This window comes from Nicotiana tomentosiformis, chromosome 5, assembly GCF_000390325.3.
Source record: "Nicotiana tomentosiformis chromosome 5, ASM39032v3, whole genome shotgun sequence".
NCBI classification, from domain to species: domain Eukaryota; kingdom Viridiplantae; phylum Streptophyta; class Magnoliopsida; order Solanales; family Solanaceae; genus Nicotiana; species Nicotiana tomentosiformis.
In genome coordinates this window covers 61,705,665-61,726,852 of record NC_090816.1, presented here as the reverse complement: position 1 = coordinate 61,726,852, position 21,188 = coordinate 61,705,665, and the positions used below count along the sequence as shown (strand labels likewise).

Below are 21,188 nucleotides of genomic sequence, written 5' to 3'. Positions count from 1 at the left end.
TTTGGTCTTCGTTTGCAGATCAGGCTGAATTTTGCCTGGTAGCGAGGATGCATAAATATGCTTGAGCCTGTCATTTTTAAAAAAAAAAATCAATCTACCGACAACCTGAAAGGCTAATTTGGCGGTTAAAAAGAATTGAGACAACGAGGCATCCGTTTTAAGGTTTGTATACGGTTGAAATGGATTTGGCATGTCCGGTACGGTTCGAAGGGTGATATATCGAAGTAAGATCTCGAAAGGGGTGGTGGCACGAACTAATCTAGAGCCTGGGAAGGTCGGTCCGTATTGAGATCGATATCATAATCAAACTCGAACAAGAATCGAACCATGGCGCGGGTAGATCTATCATGCAGATAATCCAAAAACCAACCTACATCGACCAGGAATCCGTTCGAGGGATCGAACCGGGATCGAGCTCGAGTCAAGATCACAAGTTCGAGCCGAAATCAAGCTCGAACCAAATCGAGAGTTCTAAGCAAGATCGGGCTCACAGACAAAAGTCGTTGTAATCCCACTAAAGGGAATCTTGGCAGAAATTATGAAAAAGCTTATTTATCATAGGTTTCCCACTGAATGTTTATTTTATTATGCTTGGAGCCAAAACCCCTTCACTATAAAAGGATTTGTTTATCATTTTTGTAAGGCATCCATTGGAGGACTTACACTATCACAAATTGTATTATCCCATCTAAAAGCAAGAGTGATCTTTCTAGTTTCTTAGATTGATTCTATTTTTGTTAAATCCTAAATTTCACTGTTCATAATTGATTGGCATAGATTACGTTTTTCTCCAATCTATATTCATACTTTTATTTATCCTAGCATTCTGTATTAAGTGATACCACGTATTTTCAGAACTACGCATAAATTCAACTCTATCCCTTTTTTCGGGTAAACAGTTTGGCGCCCACCGTGGGGCCGAGGATAATAGTGGTCACTTATTTCCGAAAACAACCTTCAATTCAAGTTCGGCTACGAATAGCCACCGACCAAATGGCTTCGCCGACCGATTACGAAGCTGGCCTTCAAGATGAAACCAACAACTTGGCAATACCCGAGATTCGAGCCGGAATACCACTAGATGTTAATTCACAAATTGCTTTGGAAGCAAACCAGCGTTCCGAACCGGAAAGAAGCATTTAGGGCGGTGCTCGATCCGTAGCCCAAGACACCCAAAATCCGGAGGAGATCGGGGCCAGCTTACGCATGATCTTCGAGATGTTACAAGCCCAACAATTAGCAATAGCTCAGCTACAGAGCCAAACTCGCGCACAAAGCAGGCCGGTTTCCAACCCACTTCGAGAGGTCACCCCCAGAACAGAGCCTGCCATAGTAAAATCTAACGAGCAGGAATCGGGGACTAATCCCGAAATTACTAAACTGCTCGAGGAACTCACGAAATGAGTCGAAGCCAATGAGAAGAAGGTGGAGACATATAATGCCAGGGTCGATCAAATCCCGGGAGCTCCGCCAATGATAAAAGGGCTTGATTCAAAAAAATTCATACAAAAGCCTTTTCCATCGAGTGCGACACCAAAGCCAATCCCCAAAAAGTTCCGTATGCCCGAAATTCCCAAATACAACGGTACGACCGATCCTAACGAACATGTCACCTCTTACACGTGTGCCATAAAAGGCAACAATTTGGAAGATGACGAGATTGAATCCGTGCTATTGAAAAAGTTCGGGGAGACCCTCTCGAAAGGAGCTATGATTTGGTACCACAATCTACCACCAAATTCCATCGATTCTTTTGCCATGTTGGCAGATTCGTTCGTAAAAGCACACGCTGGTGCCATAAAGGTCGCAACGAGAAAATCAGACCTCTTCAAAGTAAAGCAAAGGCAGAGAGAAATGCTGAGGGAATTCGTATCCCGATTTTAAATGGAACGTATGGAATTACCCCCGGTCACCGACGACTGGGCCGCACAAGCTTTCACCCAAGGATTGAACGAGCTAAGTTCGACAGCATCACATCGGCTGAAGCAAAATTTGATCGAGTACCCGGCGGTAACTTGGGCAGATGTACATAACCGATATCAATCAAAAATTAGGGTCGAGGACGATCAGTCGGGCACCCCGTACGGACCTGTTCATCAGAACAGGACAGTTGTTAATCAAAAGCAGATCGACAGAGAACAAAGGTCAAACAGAGACCGATATCGACCATACATCACCGATCGAGTAAACAATGGTTCAACACGCAACGCAGTTCAGAACAGTCAAAGAATTGATCGGGGACAAAATTCTCGGGGACTTATGAGTAAGAACGGCTTCGACAAATATGCCGAGCCTATAGAAGCACCTCGATTATCAGAGTATAACTTCAGTGTTGGCGCATCCGCTCTCGTATCGGCCATCGGACGCATCGAAGACACTAAATGGCCCCGACCAATGCAAACCAATCCTGCCCGGAGAAATCCCAATCAAACGTGTGAATACCATGGTACCCATGGCCACAGAACGGAAGATTGCAAGCAACTAAGAGAGGAAATAGCTCGCCTATTTAACAAAGGGCACCTTCGGGAGTTTCTGAGTGATAGAGCAAAGAGCCATTTTAGAAATAGGGATGTCAGCAAGTAGAACGAGCAAGAAGAACCACAACACGTTATCCACATGATCATCGGCGGCACCGATACCCCCCGGGGACCGATGCTTAAGAGCACTAAAACATCGATGGTGAGGGAAAAGGGATCTCGGACTCAAGAGTACGCACCCATGGGGACTTTGTCCTTTGGTGATAAAGATGCAGAAGGGGTCATCCAACCTCACAACGACGCCCTGGTAATATCCGTACTCGTAAATAAAACTAAGATTAAGCGTGTGTTGATCGATCCAGGTAGCTCGGCCAATATCATCCGATTAAAGGTAGTAGAGCAGCTCGGCCTGCAGGATCGAATCGTGCCTGCAACTCTGGTCCTAAACGGGTTCAATATGGCATGCGAAACCACCAAAGGGGAGATAGCCTTGCCAATAAACGTGGCCGGAACTGTCCAGGAAACAAAGTTTCACGTGATCGAAGGTGATATGAGGTATAACGCCCTTTGCGGAAGGCCATGGATCCACAACATGAGAGCCGTGCCTTCGACCCTGCACCAGGTCCTCAAATTTCCGGGGTCGGGAGATGTCAAAATGGTATACGGAGAGCAGCCAGCCGCAAAAGAAATGTTCGATGTCGATGAAGCCAAACCAATGTCCTCACTTTCGCCGATAAAGGGACCGGGCCCGGAAGGAGAACGGGAAACCAAATAGCAATCACAGACAGTGACTCTAACCCAGCCTGACAACCAGAAAGTCGAAGAGAATGAAGACCAAAGGGTCCCTCGATCTTTCATAACTCCTGATGACTCCGATGCCACAAAATCAACGATCGAGGAGCTAGAACAAGTCGTATTAATCGAGCGCCGGCCCGAGCAAAAGGTATACTTGGGAACGGGGCTGAGCCCCGAACTCAGGAAGAAACTCGTTCAATTTCTTATCAATAACATCGATTGTTTCTCCTGGTCCCATTTAGATATAACAGGGATCCCGCCGGGCATAACGACGCATCAGCTAAGTTTGGACCATTGGTTCAGACCGGTGAAGCAAAAAAGAAGACCCCAGTCTGATAGAAAGAACGCCTTCATAAAGGACGAGGTAACCAAACTTCTCAAAATAGGGTCCATTCGGGAGGTAAAATACCCCGAATGGTTAGCCAACGTAATCGTAGTCCCTAAAAAAGGGGACAAACTCAGGATGTGCGTAGACTATAAGGATTTGAACAAAGCATGCCCCAAGGATTCTTTTCCATTGCCCAACATCGATCGCATGATCGATGCCACGGCCGGCCACGAGATCCTCACTTTTCTCGATGCCTATTCCGGGTATAATCAAATACAGATGAACCTGGAGGACCAGGAGAAAACCTCGTTTGTCACCAAATATGGGACGTATTGTTATAATGTGATGCCCTTCGGGCTAAAAAACGCAGGGGCCACTTATCAACGCCTAGTGAATAAAATGTTCGAAGAACAAATAGGAAAATCAATGGAGGTTTATATTGATGACATGTTAGTCAAATTCCTGCGCGCAGAGGACCATTTAATTCATTTGCAGGAAACGTTCGAGATTCTGAGGAAATACAAAATGAAGCTCAACCCCGAAAAATGTGCATTCGGTGTCGGTTCGGGCAAGTTCCTCGGCTTCATGGTATCACATCGGGGAAAAGAGATTAACCCCGATAAAATCAAGGCTGTTGAAGACATCACCGTCGTAGACAGCGTAAAGGCCGTGCAAAGACTAACGGGTCGGATCGCCGCCCTAAGCCGATTCATATCGAGGTCATCCGATCGAAGTCATAAATTTTTTTCTCTACTCAAAAAGAAAAATAATTTTTCGTGGACCCCGGAGTGCCAACAAGCATTAGAAGGACTAAAACGATATCTGTCAAGCGCACCACTGCTTCACACTCCAAAAACCGATGAGAAACTTTGCTTGTACCTAGCAGTGTCGGAAGTCGCCATAAGCAGTGTCCTGGTTCGAGAAGAGCAAGGCACGCAATTCCCAGTTTATTATACGAGTCGAACCTTAGGAGAGGCGGAGACTAGATATCCGCTCCTAGAAAAGTTGGCGCTTGCACTAATAAGCGCCTCAAGGAAGTTAAGGTCGTATTTCCAATGTCATCCCATATGCGTATTGTCTACTTACCCGCTTCGTAATATTTTGCACAAACTCGAGTTATCAGGCCGGCTGGCCAAATGGGCCGTCGAACTCAGTGGGTACGATATCGAATATCGACCCCGCATGGCCATCAAGTCTCAAGTCCTAGCAGACTTCGTGGCCGATTTCACACCAGCCCTCATACCCGAAACTGAAAAAGAACTGTTGAAATCAGGTACATCATCGGGGGTATGGGTCCTTTTTACGGATGGGGCTTCAAACGTAAAAGAGTCTGGGCTGGGCATAATTTTGAAACCACCCATGGGTGGCATTATTAGACAATCTATTAAAACTATCAGATTGACTAACAACGAGGCCGAGTACGAAGCCGTGATTGCAGGTCTCGAGCTAGCTAGAAATTTGGAAGCAGAAATCATTGAAGCCAACTGCGATTCCTTGCTGGTGGTGAGTCAAGTAAACAAAACTTTCGAAGTTCGAGAAGGTAGAATGCAGAGGTATTTAGATAAACTGCTTATCACTTTGCTCCATTTCAAACAATGGACTTTACGGCATGTACCACGGGAACAGAATAATGAGGTCGACGCACTGGCGAATTTGGGGTCATCGGTCGAGGTAGATGATATGGGCTCGGGGAATGTAGTTCAACTTTCGAGATCGGTAGTCGAAGAAGGACACGCCAAAATAAATTCTACAAGCTTAACTTGGGATTGGAAAAACAAGTATATTGAATATTTGAAAAACGGAAAACTCCCATTGGATCCTAAAGAGTCCAGAACCCTACAGACCAAGGCTGCTCGATTCACTCTGTCTTCAGATGGAACACTGTACCGAAGAACGTTCGACGGACCATTGGCTGTATGCTTGGGTCCGGGGGATGTCGATTATGTCCTACGGGAAGTGCATGAGGGTACTTGCGGGAATCACTCTGGAGCCGACACATTAGTCCAAAAAATAATCAGAGCAGGGTATTATTGGATCGATATGGGCAAAGATACGAAGGAATTTGTTCGTAAATATGATAAATGTCAAAGGTTCGCGCCAATGATCCACCAGCCCGGAGAACAACTCCACTCGGTCCTATCCCCGTGGCCTTTCATGAAATGGGGAATGGATATCGTCGACCCTCTACCATCGACCCCAGGTAAAGCTAAATTCATTTTGTTTATGACTGACTATTTTTCTAAATGGGTTGAAGCGCAGGCGTTCGAAAAAATAAGAGAGAAAGAAGTTATAGACTTTATTTGGGATCATATCATATGCCGGTTCGGGATACCCGCCGAAATAGTATATGACAATGGAAAGCAATTCATTGGCGGCAAAGTAACAAGATTCCTCGAAGACCACAAGATAAAAAGGATACTGTCGATGCCATACCACCCCAGTGGGAACGGGCAGGCCGAATCAACGAATAAAACTGTTATTCAAAACTTAAAGAAGAGGTTGAACGATGCTAAAAGGAGATGGAGAGAAATCCTGCCCGAAGTCCTTTGGGCATATCGGACAACATCAAAATCCAGTACGGGGGCGACCCCGTTCTCCTTAGTATATGGATCTGAAGCATTAATACCAGTCGAGGTTGGTGAACCCAGTGCCAGATTTCGATTCTCGATAGAAGAATCAAATAACGAGGCTATAAACACAAGCCTCGAACTATCGGACGAAAGGCGAGAAATTGCCCTCGTCCGAATGGCCGCCCAAAAGCAACGAATCGAAAGGTATTATAACCGAAGAACCAAGCTCCGCCATTTCAAGCCTGGGGACTTAGTGTTAAGAAAAATCACCATCAATACCCGGAATCCGAATGAAGGGAAGCTAGGACCAAATTGGGAAGGACCATATTAGGTACTTGAGGACATCAGAAAGGGATCGTACAGGATCGGCGTTATAAACGGAAAACAGTTATCAAGCAAGTGGAATGTATCACATCTGAAACGGTACTACTGTTAAGGTACAACCTTTCCATATTCGTTTACATCTCGAAATTGATCCTTGCAGAAGTCCGAACAGGGGACAGATCTCTCATCAGAAAGCACGCGTTGCACTCTTTTTTCCTTAAGACCGGTTTTTATCCCAAATGGGTTTTTTGGCAAGGTTTTTAATAAGGCAACCACTGGTTGTGCAGCACTTATGATAATATCCGAGGCCTCGTAAGAGAGTTACTTCACAGCAACAAGGTCCCGATAGGAAAACTGCAAAGGGCCAAATGATCGAAGCGAGCCATGCTCGTATATGTTGGCCCGAACCCAGGCGTGTAATAATATGTGAAGAATTAAGATATAATGCGACCATTAAGCCTACGGGCTATATATTTTTTATCTCAAGTTCGAGCAAAAACTGTTTCGACCAAATAAGCCTACGGGCTATTTCTCATTTTGAGTTCGAGCAAACACTCACTCGATCAAATAGCCTACGGGATGCATTAATTCGAGTTCGAATCATTCACTCGACCAAGCCTACGGGCTATTTTTTTATCTCGAGTTCGAGCAAACACTCACTCGACCAAATAGCCTACGGGCTGCATTAATTCGAGTTCGAATCATTCACTCGATCAAGCCTACGGGCTATTTTTTATCTCGAGTTCGAGCAAAAACTCACTCGACCGAATAGCCTACGGGCTGCATTAATTCGAGTTCGAATCATTCACTCGATTAAGCTTACGGGCTATTTTTTATCTCGAGTTCGAGCAAAAACTCACTCGACCGAATAGCCTATGGGCTGCATTAATTCGAGTTCGAATCATTCACTCGATCAAACCTACGGGCTATTCTTTAAATTCGAGTCCGAGCAAACACTCACTCGATCAAATAGCCTACGGGCTGCATTAATTCGAGTTCGAATCATTCACTCGATCAAGCCTACGGGCTATTTTTTATCTCGAGCTCGAGCAAAAACTCACTCGACCGAATAACCTACGGGCTGCATTAATTCGAGTTCGAATCATTCACTCGATCAAGCATACGGGCTGTTCTTTAATTCGAGTTCTAACTCGACCAAACCCACGAGCTATATTCTCTTCAAAATCGAATCATTGACAATTAAATCGAGCACAAGCAGACACTCGTTCGGTTGAAGAGACTGCGAGGTTCGAGTTTGATTAATTGGTTTAAAACACTATGGAAATATTCATGAGACAAATCACAGCAACCCAGGAAACAGGATCAAAAGCAAGTCGGCAAAAGGCCTATACACAATTTATTTATATGGGTGGCTACAACAAAAAAAAAAAAAAAAAATTTAAACAGGAGCGGTCTTTTCTTTATCAGATTCCCCCCGCTCTCGGATCCTCTTTTGCTCCTATCGTCGTCATCATCATCATCATCATCGGAAATCAGAGCTTCGGCGCCTCGAGTTCTTTTGCCCTTTTTATCTCTTCCGTGAGATCGAAGCCGCGAGCATGAATCTCCTCGAGGGTTTCTCTCCTGGATCGGTGCTTAGCAAGTTCGGCAACCCAATGCGCCCGACTATCGGCGGATTCGGCTGCCTCTCTTGCCTGAACTTGGGCAGCTTCAGCATCAGCCCGATAGACGGCCACGAGCGCATCCGCACAAGTCTTTGCCTTTTCGGCATCGGATTCGGCCTTGGCAAGTACTGAGGCCAACCGAGCCTCAAGCTCCTCGATTTTCTTTGCTTGAACCAGGTTTTTCTCCTTCACTTTCTGAAGTTGGGTTTCAGACGACGATAACTGGGCTCGAGCGGTCTCTTTTTCTGCAGCAAAGCGGTCCATACCTTCTTTCCACTGCAAGGATTCCATCCTTATCACATCGACCTCCTCACGCAGCCCCCCTATCATCTCGATTTTTTGCTGCAGCTGTGAGACCGAAATGTTAGATACCGTTCCGGTATCAAACCCATAGGTTTTCAAAAGCATCATTACCTGCTCAGACAAATCATTCTGGTCTCGATAAGCCTTGGACAGTTCGGCCCGGAGATCTTTTATTTCCTCCTCTCTCTGTCCTAAGGAAAGTTTGAGAGAGTTCCTCTCATCGATAATGCGTTTCAGGTCGGCCGCGTATCGATGTAGCTCATTTTGGGAACGAGAACAATGTTCTCGATAGACTGCCGCAGCCTACGAAGAAACAAGGAGCGAAGATAACGAAAGACGAACATAAAGGCAATACCAATAAAAAAGTTTTCAAAAGACTCACTTGGTCCAAAGCCTGCTGCAAACCGTGAAAAAGATCCGATTCATCACCGGCACCGGCAACGTCCTCGATACCAGTGAACAAGTCACGAAACAGATCCTCTTCATCGTGAGGCCTATCTAGATTAAGGGCCCCCAGAGCTTGAGCTTCCCGAATCACCCCTGCGGAAAAAGCGGGAAAGAGAGGCGAGTCTTCGATCGCTGTTGCCTCGAGTGAATCGCTCGGAGCACCCACCTCGGCTCGGAGAGGTTCGAAGGGCTCCCTGATTGTAACCCCTGCGGGTTGATTCCGATGAGAGGTGTCTTCAACATCCGATAGTTCGGGGACTCTGCTGGAACCACTCTCCGGTATATTTTCAGTCCGAGATAGAGCCCCATAGGGCATCATCGATCCAGCCGGCATTGAAGCATCGGTGGCTCTTTTCATCCGGACCGCCAGCGTGGACTCATCATATTCTTCTTCTTCTTCTTCTTCTTCTTCTTCATCCCTTAGGCGCAAAACGGATTCTACGGTCAAAGGAATAACATTCTTGTTTGGTTTACGAGCCGTCCTCTTCTTCGGTTTTGGATATTCGGACAACGAAGCTCTCTTCTACAACGAAGCTCTCTTCTTTTTATTTTCTTTCACAGGCTTTGGAACGAAGGTCGAGACATCCTCCTCATTAGACAGAGGTCTCAAGACTGCATCCTTACCCAAACCTGCATACGGGAAACCTTATCGAAAATATATCGAGAAGTGCCTCGTCAGATTCCGAGAAATAAGCTTACCATGGTTTTTGGCCTCCCACCGACCCTTAGACAAATCACGCCATGAGCGTTCAGCGTATGTGGAAGTCGAAACAAGAGCCCGTACCCAATTCTTGAGGTCGGAAACCGCTCCGGGCATCCAGGGAACCGCTACATCACGAAAAAGGGGAGTGTCGATAAGAGAACAAATGAAAGAACAAAATAGAAACAAGAGAAAAATCACACTTACGTTTCAAATTCCACTCCTCGGGAAAGGGCATCTTTTCGGTCGGGATCAGGTCCGAAGTCCTTACTTGAACGAACCTGCTCATCCAACCCCGATCCCTGTCCTCGTCAATACTCGAGAACAAAGCCTTGGTAGCCCGACGTTGGAGTTTTATTAACCCTCCCCGAAAAAGTCGGGGACGGTATAGCCGAATAAGATGATCAAGGGTGAACAACATCCCCTCGATTTTGCTCATGAAATATCGGATCAGAATAACGATCCGCCACAAAGAAGGATGGACCTGGCCTAAAGTTACCTGATACTGTCGACAGAAGTCGATAACGACGGAATCAAGGGGACCCAAAGTGAAAGGATAGGTGTATACGTTCAAAAACCCTTTCACGTGAGAAGTAATGTCTTCGTCAGGGGTAGGTATTATCACTTCTTTTTCCCCCCAATTGCAATCCTTCTTTAACAGATCGAGGTGCTTCTCAGTAATCGAACACATGTACCTCGATACCGGCTCACACCGGCCAGGGACCGATGAACCTTTATCAACTTTAAAATCTGAAGTAAGGACGCACGCCCCGGGGACACACTCCTCTGGCCGTGGTTCCACCGGTGTCTCATCGGCGATACACTGTGAAGATGAAACTTTCTCTTTCTGAGGAATTGTTTGCGATGTTTTCGCCATTTTTGAATTCAAAAATAAGGAGCAGAAGGAGGTGATAGAGATTTGGTAGAATTGAGGGATCCTTTCGGAAAGAAATCACAGCTTTTTGTAAGAAGAGATTGAGAAATTTTAGAAGATTGAAGATGTAAAATTGGTAAAAGATAAAGGTGAGAGTGATTTATAGGTTCAAAGCGACGGCGGTTCATTATCAGCAGTGGCCGACCACCGCCTGAAATGCATTAAATGCGTTGGGAGACTAAACCGACAGGATAGCTATCATGTGCGTCATGATCGAACCTGATGGAATCAACAGAATATAATCCGATCGAGCTGTTGAAAATCATATCGTTTCTCGCCGTATTTATTTCTGAGAAACGAGGGGACTATCTGTATACGGTCGAAATGGATTTGGCATATCTGGTATGGTTCGAAGGGTGATATATCGAAGTAAGATCCCGAAAGGGGTGGTGGCACGAACTAATCTAGAGCCTGGGAAGGCCGGTCCGTATTGAGATCGATATCATAATCAAACTCGAACAAGAATCGAACCATGGCGCGGGTAGATCTATCATGCAGATAATTCAAAAACCAACCTACATCGACCAGAAATCCGTTCGAGGGATCGAACCGGGATCGAGCTCGAGTCAAGATCACAAATTCGAGCCGAAATCAAGCTCGAACCAAATCGAGAGTTCTAAGCAAGATCGGGCTCGCAGACAAAAGCCGTTGTAATCCTACTAAAGGAAATCTTGGCAGAAATTATGGAAAAGCTTATTTATCATGGGTTTCCCACTGAATGTTTATTTTATTATGCTTGGAGCCAAAACCCCTTCACTATAAAAGGATTTGTTTATCATTTTTGTAAGGCATCCATTGGAGGACTTACACTATCACAAATTGTATTATCCCATCTACAAGCAAGAGTGATCTTTCTAGTTTCTTAGATTGATTCTATTTTTGTTAAATCCTAAATTTCACTGTTTATAATTGATTGGCATAGATTACGTTTTTCTCCAATCTATATTCATACTTTTATTTATCCTAGCATTCTGTATTAAGTGATACCACGTATCTTCGGAACTACGCATAAATTCAACTCTATCCCTTTTTTCGGGTAAACAAGGTTAAAGGCCTGCAAGTTTTCATTTGCCCAAGTTACTCTTTAAATTAAAATTAGTATCACTTTCACATTTTTAATTTCTACGATACCTTTCATGGATATTGCGAGTGATGTAAGCCAACGTTTTCAGGTGACTTTCTCCGTTCGATATTGCTATATTCTGTAGACTTTATGAGAACAGTTGAGATGAAAGCTAAGAAGCATAGTTGAGATGCAGGTATGACATTTAAAGATACAAAATCACTCGAGTTAGTTCTCTAGTAAATTTACGCCCAAAAAAATTATCTTCCATCCAAATGGGGAAATTTTTTTATGTACTCGTCATTTAAGAGCTTGAATATTCAGATCAAAGTAGCGGCTAATTTAAATAAGTTGAAATATTCGATGGAGGAAAAATGAAAATATGTCCCAGTGAAGTATGAGCCTGATATATTATGAAGAAAAACTATGAGATAGGCATTACATCTCATGCGACATCTTGTGACTAACTACTAGTTTGACTTGTATATAGGTAGTATATAGAACTGTAAAGTCCCCTAAAATTTGGCAAGGTTTTAAACTTTAAAGTGCGCAACGATGATTAGAGATAACGTTTTGCATGTCAAAGAAGACTACGGACTAGGGTCTGAGGAGAGTAATAGAACCAAGCCAAGTTGGTAACTACGCAATGGACTAAGGTTTCCAATGAGTTTGTACAAGATCCAACTTCAAACGAGCACAACTCCCAATATATAAGAGTTATGTGATGCAAACCTATCAAACAAAATTTCTTCGAGTCTAATTTTCAACTATTCAAACTATTTGTCATTTGTGTTATAGAAAACATTGAAAAACAATAGGTCAATGGAGTAAAAAACAAGTAAAGATAATTTTATGACAAATATAGAATGATCGAGCAGGCAAGGCATTTTAAGAAAATAATCTTTAGGAAAGTAATTTTTCCCACACGGTGCAAATAGTTAGTAAGAAAAATAATCTTTAGGAAAGTAATTTTTCCCACACGGTGCAAATAGTTAGTAAGAAAGTCTATTCCCAGGATATAATACCTACTCTGATAATCAAAGTTGTACACTTTGATTTCTTCTACCACAAGAACTCAACCCAATAGGGAGGTAGAATTTGTATAAGCTGAAATAGGAGATTAACGAACACTACAAAAAAAATCGCCTTTAGGGACGAGAATAATCGTCCCTAAAAGTCCGATTCTGGTCCTTAAATATCATTAGCGACCAAAAAAAATCTGGTCTTCGCCGGTCGCTAGAAGCTCCACCACTAAACGTCAATAGCGACGAGATTTAGTGACCGGTCCTTAAAAACCTTTAAGGACTGGTGTGATTCTTGTCCTTAATAAACTTTGAGGGACCACATTTCTAGTCCCTAAAGAATGATAAAAAAGAATGTTGGATGCTGCATCTGGTGCCTATTAATTTACAACAACCAGATTTTACAGGTCCTAATAATGACTTTGAGGACGAAAATTTCTGGTTCTTAAAGATCTTATGAAATGTGGCCCCTAAAAAATGTCTTTTATGTCTTGCTTTTCCGAAATATTATTCCATTCATAATGTATATAATGAATGCTTGTAGACAAACTTATCAATAATGTCTTCGTATGTATTTGTAAAATTACAAAAGAAAGGATTAACATTCCATTTGTACTGTAAATGAAGAAAACAAATTAACATCAGTTGCAAATAAATGAATATTATTGTCTATAGTTCTAGGCAAATGCTAATTAGCTTGTCAACTTGAAGTCTCTAAAATCTACATCTTCACTTGTAAACTGAAGTCTTCAAGACCTGTGAGAAGTATGAAATGAATTCACTTCAGAAAAACTATAAAAATCAACCCGAAAGATTGGATAACTAGTTGCGAGACCTATATTATTTCATAAACTAATTGCAATATAACAATATTTTGGTCATATAGGAAACTTGCATTATGAAATAAAACACAAAATAGCCATGTCTGCAACTAAAACACTATAAGAGACTAAAAAATGGATTTGTTTCATCAATGACAAGGAGCAATACATCTTATTATGTACAAATAGGTTCTATATACTTAGAGGGAGACAAACAGATAATTATTTACCATATTACACCCCAAGTTGTAAGTGCTCCACGCAACCTAAGAAACAAAGATTAAGTTCAACATTAGCATTAGTGAGAATCATCCAAAGTCCATAATGTAGCATTAATGAAAATCAACCCTCATTATTTAATACATATAAAGATACGATGCAAACTATAAGATCTAATAACATTATGTTATATAAACTACTAACAAACAAATTGCGCTTTAAAAGCACATCTTCCTTCAGAGAATATCTGGCACAGAAATGTTTAAGAAAAAAATCAAAACCAGTGCCTTATAACTTTTTCCATTATCATAATCATATTTTGGGTTTTGCTATAAGCAAGAAACTGTGAGGGGTTCATGTTCCTATCGGTTAAATGTATTAAATTTCCAGATCACTCAACATAGATCAGGGTAAATCTACTGATGCAAAAATAAAAAATAAACTATTGACAATTATCCTACATTTGAACCTAAAACTTGTTGTCCTTGCAATTAGCCATTAACTTGTGAGAAAATAATTGGCAATTTCTTAATGATCAATGCACACACATAGATATTTTTTTGACAAGTAAAAGAAACATAATTTTTACAAGAATCGTGAAAGAAATTTCTGGACCTGCTGCCTAACTTTCTCAAGTTTCAGCTCAAGTTGTGCTAACTTCAAATGGCATTGTTTTCAGCTACTGAACTTACTCCTGGAAAGAAAAGGGAAGATAATCAAGAAAAGGAATTTATCTGCCATATAAGTGAATTTTAAAAATAAAAATTTCTTCTACCTTTTTTCGCATTCTGCTTTCACACAGGGAGCTTCGATTTTGCCGCTAAACACAAAGTGAGAGATAAAGAGTAAGTGGCTTTGGGAATGCACACCTTGTCAAGAATACTCTATTGGTTGATAATCCCATGTCAGAGGGTATAAATTGTTCATAAAAGTAAAAAGAGTACATAACCAGATGAGAGTTTGAGATTTACTACATGAAAAGTTGTAGTGTTACAACAAAAATAAAACCATATTTGAGAACCTAAGAAATGCATCCCAAACTGTTATAAAATTATATCATGAAGATACATGCGAACTTCAGTCACATATGACATGGAGATGCAGAGAATAGAAGACTAAAGTTTCAACTAAATGGTTATGACATGATATACAGTGTAAGGTTGAGTTTCAGTCCAAAAATAAATTGTATTTGCATGAGTAGCAAAAACAAATTAAGAACTATCAATGAAATCAATAAAAGTGGATAAAGAGAACAAGGAAAAATTAAAAATTGATATAGATTGTAAGAAGGAAGTCTATCATTTCATCAGTGCAACATCCCTCACAAATGAACCTCCACCTTCATCAATAAATAACCTTAACAATCATTGCACCAAGATCAAATATCTTCATAAAATCTTATAGAACCATAAGTAGAACACTGATGCACTTATTCAATACCCTCTTTGTGGAGAAACCAGAAACACGTTCATCTCTTTCAAGGTGTTCAACTTTAATACCACATTTCCCTAACGTTCAATATTTTCTTTAAAACATGTCTTAGAACCATATAACAACATATTTAAAATTACCAATATCAATTTATCATTTTCACAAAGGCTTTGCGCAGATGAATATTTACTTTTTTCCTATAACTTCAATCCATCTGCTAGAGGACTAGCAGCAAACATTTTTTCACCACTTGAAATAGCCACTATCTAATAAATTTACAAGTTTAATTTCTTCTAGCAAACATAACTATAACTCATATTAAAAAAAAGCTACATGAACCTGATAATCACCTTACACTTGCAAGCTCAGTTAAGCACCTCACCTAATATCAATTGGTAACAAAGTACAATAATCCTATTGATTAAAGCTTCCTTTTAGTACGTAAAGGAGTGGTTAGTAGCAATATTTGACATGTGTATAATAAGATCAAGAAGCGCACTATAAAATAAACACCCAGTTTCAGCAAAAACAGGGATAACATGTATCCATCAATAAAATGAAGAGCAACAATGAAAATAAATACCAAAAATCACTCATTGCGCCCATAAATGAAATGAAACAAAACCCACAAGCATTAACAGCAAAACCCAGCAAGTGTAAAATAGTAAGTGGAAGAAAGGAACACTAACTGATGATTGGAACACTTCTTCTCTTAAGCAAGTCGTAAAGGTAATCAAATCTTGCATTCAAGAAACAAAACTGTCAGCGCACACATATACAAGCATAGCTGAAGCAGATAAAGATAATAGAATTATGGAAAGCAAAACTTACGAATTTCAAGCTAATACTCTTAGAAGTGCCTCAGACCACAATGAAACAACTCCTTCCCATCTCACTGCGGAGGCTGAAATGAATAACACGCGAGCTCTTCTTCACAAAACGGCTCATAGATACAGCCTCGCCATAAAAACAACTTGTTGAATCACAAAATGCCAACTCAATCGCACAGATCCAACTTTAGTTGGTAATGGAAAAAATTACCCAAAATAACTCAGCAAAAATGAATAATCTGTAGAATAGTCGTGAACAGATTGATGATGGAAATCGTCACTTTGAACAATGAAATCAAGAAGAGATTTAGATGAAACACCAGAACTGGTTGTCAAAGTGATAAGGGTTTGGAGATTTTGAGAGAAACGCTAAGAGATGGGGAGTAAACCTTAGTTCCTAAATGACGACTTGGGGAATGTTTTTAAGTGTTTCTATTTCTTTATTTTTTTCTAGGTTTCCATCTCTCTATAATTATAAAAATATGAAATTTTAGAAGAAAATTTGGGCGGCACCTCAAGTCTCGCACTCCCGCTCTATTCTGCATATTAGGGACGCGAATTTTATAATAAGAGGGACGAGATTCAGTCCCGTCGTTATTTAATTTAGAATTAGCTACCGGAAAAAAACTAGTCGCTATAAATATACTTTTAATAATCAGATTTCAATCTCGCCGCTAAATATCGGTCGCTAATGAACCTTCTTATTGTAGTGGAAGAATAATATCAACACTTTAAGAATGAATGAAAAAGTATTTTTAATGAATAGGTGCAGATGGATGTTAATAAGATTAATTCTACTTTATGTCATTGTCTACAAAGCCTTTGTAGAGACTCCCAACGGAACTAACTATTAAAAAAAAAAAAAAAAACTTTGGGAGAGTGATTACAAACTCAAACAACACAACCTTTGTAAATGAAGAGGTACATCAGTTTTTCAATTATCTCAATATCTTATTATTAAGTAGTATTTATATATTATTATATATATAGCAATCCCCCACTTATTATATAATAATAATATGTGGACTCGAAACAAAAGGAAGGATGATACATGTATTTGTCTAACACATAACTAAAGGTAGCTAATCAGCCTTGAACCTTTAGAATGAATATGATATAAAATCCACATTAGTACATGGGTTTTTGTTCTGCAATGGCGACACCGATTAACATGGGCCTTGCGCTCATTCCTATTTCAGTAAATACTATAGGATTCACCATTAAATCCATAAAAAACGAACTCACTTTCTTACTTGCACCGACAATCTTATCAAGAGTGTCCACAACTGCTCTATCACTCTTCTATAGGCGATGAGACTATTAAGAACAAAGTTCAACCTTCTCGTTGTGGAAAAGCAATGCATACTGTCAAACATGAGCTTTAAGGGAATATCAATTTATTTGTATTCATTATCACCCCCACTATTCCATAAATATTGTATACGATCAAATCTGAGTTTGCCCTCCGTATAAATTGGTCTAGATTGGAACATGATAAACCAAGGATCGTCATAGTAACATCGGAATAAGAAGCAAAGTCAGGTTATCGAGCTCAAGGTTCAAGGACCCATCAATATCGAGCTCGAGTCAATATCGGGCTTGAATCAATATCGAGCTGTGATATGAAGTAGTGTTATCGAGCTCAAGAGCCAGAGACAGATCAGTACCGAGCCCAGTCAGTATCAAGCTCGAATCAATATCGAGCTCGAGATCTAGAGATCGACCAATACCGAGACCGACCAAGATCGAGCTTAGAGACAAAGAGTCGTTGCAGCCGCACTTAGGGAGAGAATCTCGGCGAAATTTAAGAAAAATCTAATTAATTAATCTATCATGGGATCTCCACTATGTATTTTTTATTATATCCAAAGTAGGATTCTTCCACTATATAAAGAGTGGCTATTATTTCTGTAGAGGGCAGAATATTCAGAGAAGAAAAATATTGATACACTCACATTCTAAAGATTATTACATTGATATATAGTTGAGATTATCCTTTTTTGAGCTTGGATATTGATCCGTCTTGCTAGTTTATAAATCATTCTCTACTCAATTTGGTTTGTATTTCATTCCTTTATACAATCAATATTCGATATATTTCTACTTACTTTTCTAATTTGTACCGAGTTACACCACGTATTCTTAGAACTACGTATAAATTCAACTCTATCTGTTTTTCGGGTAAACAGTTTGGCGCCCACCGTGGGGCTAAGGATAATAGTGGTTATTTGGTACGAATCTCTGCAAAACATACTATTTTACACTTGTTCTTGGAAGTATCTTTGATTTCAGGCTAAAAATGACGAATTCACAATTAATGGCCCTACCTATCGATAACGAAGCTGACCTTCAAGATGAGAACAACAACTTAACGCCGGGGGATGAAAGGCCACTTGTCGATCCCGTTGGAGCTCGGGTCGAAGAGCCAATAGACGTTAATTCACATGTGGCCATCGAGGCAAACCAATATTCTGACCCTGAAAATAGCATTCATGGTGGAACTCGATCTGTAGCTCGAAATACACAAAATGCTGAGGAAAACAGAATCAGCTTGCGTATGATTTTCGAAATATTGTAAGCTCAACAAGTAGCAATAGCCCAGTTGCAGAGCCAAACCCAGGCACCGACCAGACTCGAGCCCAGTCCACCCCAAGAAGTCACCCACAAAATGGGGCCAGCTGTAGTAAGGTCAAATGAGCAAGAATCGGGGACTAATCCCGAAATTGTTAAGATATTATGTTCGAGGAACTGACAAAATGAATAGAGTCGGGAGAAAGGAGGATTGAAGCAAATGACAAAAAGGTGGAAACATATAACGCCAGGGTTAATCAGATCCCGGGGGCACCACCGATATTGAAAGGCTTGGATTCCAAAAAATTCGTACAAAAGCCCTTCCCTCCGAGCGCAGCTCTGAAACCGATCCCCAAGAAGTTCTGCATGCCCAAAATTCCTAAATATAATAGAACGACCGACCCCAACGAACACGTCACCTCTTACACATGTGCCATTAAAGGGAACGATCTAGAAGACGACGAGATCGAATCTGCATTATTGAAAAAATTTGGTGAAACCCTGTCAAAGGGAGCAATGATATGGTATCATAATTTACCGTCTAACTCAATTGATTCTTTTGCTATGCTTGCAGATTCTTTCGTAAAAGCACACGCTGGAGCCATAAAGGTTGAAACCAGGAAGTCCGAACTTTTCAAGGTAAGACAAAAAGATAACGAGATGCAAAGGGAATTCGTATCTCGTTTCCAAATGGAACGAATGGATCTACCGCCGGTCACATACGATTGGGCTGTTCAACTTTCACTCAAGGTCTAAACGAACGAAGCTCGATGGCTTCACGATGGTTGAAGCAGAACCTGATCGAGTACCCAGCTGTTACCTGGGCCGATGTACACAATCAGTATCAATCAAAGATCAGAGTTGAAGACGACCAGTTGGGTTCTGGGTCCATTATTAAAAGGGACATCAACCGAGAACAAAGGCCGATCAGGGACCGATACCGGCCGTATGATGGAGATCATAGGGGTAACGAACCAGGACGTAACCCCATACATGGCGATAAAAGAAGTGATCGAGGCCAAAGGTCTCGAGGGCTGATGAACAAGAATGGGTTCGACAGGCATATCGGACCTAAGAAAGCACCACGGTTATTAGAGTATAACTTCAACGTCCATGTATCCGCCATCGTGTCGGCTATCGGGTGCATCAAAGATACTAAGTGGCCTCGACCTCTGCAGACCGATCCAACCTAGAGGAATCCCAATCAAATGTGCGAATATCATGGCACTCATCGCCATAGAACGGAAGATTGCAGGCAATTGAGAAAGGAGGTAGCCCAGATATTCAATAAAGAGCACCTTCGAGAATTTTTAAGCGACCGAGCCAAAAACCATTTCAAAAATAGGGATTTCAGAAGACAAAACGAACAAGAAGAGCCATAACACATCATCCACATGATCATCGGTGGAATCGATATCCCCCAGGGGCCTGTGCTTAAACGCGCTAAGATGTCGATTGAAAGAAAGAAGCGATCTCGGTCTCAAGATTACACACCTAAAGGAATCTTATCCTTTAGTGATGAAGACGCAGAAGGAATCATGCAACCCCATAACGATGCACTGGTAATATCTGTACTTGTGAATAAACTCAAGTTAAGGGTGTGTTAATTGATACAGGTAGTTTGGCCAACATTATTAGATCGAAGATCATAGAGTAGCTCGGTCTATAGGACCGGGTCGTGCCCGCAACCCTGGTTCTAAACGGATTTAATATGGCATGCGAAACTACTAAGGGCGAGATAATCCTGCCAATAAACGTGGTCGGGACCATCCAAGAAATGAAGTTCCACGTAATCGAAGGCGACATGAGGTATAGCGCTCTTTTTGGAAGGCCGTGGATCCATAATATGAGAGCTGTACCCTCGACCCTCCGCCAGGTTCTAAAATTCCCAACATCGGAGGGAGTCAAAACAGTCTACGGAGAGAAACCAGCCGCAAGAGAAATGTTTGCCATTGATGAGGTAATTCCGATATCTACACTATCATCGACAAAGGGATCAGATTCGAAGGGTGAACAGGATACCAAATAGCAATCACAAACGTCAGCCTCGACCCAACTAGAGAATCATAAGACTGACGAAGATGATGACTATGGGATCCCTCAATCCTTTGTGGTCCCCGATGATACCGATGCTACCCAGTCAACGGTCGAAGAACTGGAGCAAATCATGCTAGTCGAACATCTGCCCGAGCGAAAGGTATACCTAGGCACGGGGTTAGATCCCTAGCTCAGGAAAAAGCTTATTCAATTTCTTATAGCTAACATGAACTATTTCGCTTGGTCCCATCTCAACATAACAGGGATCACACCGGAGATAGCCACTCATAGACTAAGCTTGGATCCAAAATTCCATCCGATAAAGCAAAAAAGAAGGCCCCAGTCCGAGGTCAAACATGCCTTCATCAAGGATGAGGTAACCAAACTTCTTAAAATAGGATCCATTCGAGAAGTTAAATACCCCGAATGGCTAGCAAATATGGTTGTGGTCCTTAAGAAAGGAAAAAAACTTAGCTTGTGTATAGATTATAAAGACTTGAACAAAGCATGCCCTAAGGATTCCTTTCCTTTGCCTAGCATCGATCGTATGATCGATGCCACGGCCGGCCACGAGACTCTCAGTTTTCTCGATGCCTACTTTGGTACAACCAGATACAAATGAACCTGGAGGATCAAGGAAAAACCTCGTTTGTCACTAAGTACGACACCTATTGTTATAACGTAATGGCAT

At 41.5% G+C, this 21,188-nt stretch overlaps 1 long non-coding RNA gene across 3 annotated transcripts; it reads right to left on the bottom strand.

The window, feature by feature from the left end:
• Window positions 1–13,083: 13,083 nt before the first annotated feature.
• On the bottom strand, window positions 13,084–16,604 carry LOC104094457 (uncharacterized). 3 transcript variants are annotated; one of them, XR_685903.4, is made up of 6 exons: window positions 15,891–16,583; window positions 15,749–15,798; window positions 14,404–14,512; window positions 14,244–14,322; window positions 13,640–13,675; window positions 13,084–13,344 (listed from the first exon to the last, which is right to left on the bottom strand). It is a non-coding gene; the product is annotated as an uncharacterized lncRNA (long non-coding RNA). The 3 variants fall into 3 exon arrangements; XR_685902.4 differs by having other exon boundaries at window positions 14,404–14,448; window positions 15,891–16,561; XR_004506599.2 differs by having other exon boundaries at window positions 14,404–15,798; window positions 15,891–16,604.
• Between the last annotated feature and the right edge of the window lie 4,584 nt (window positions 16,605–21,188).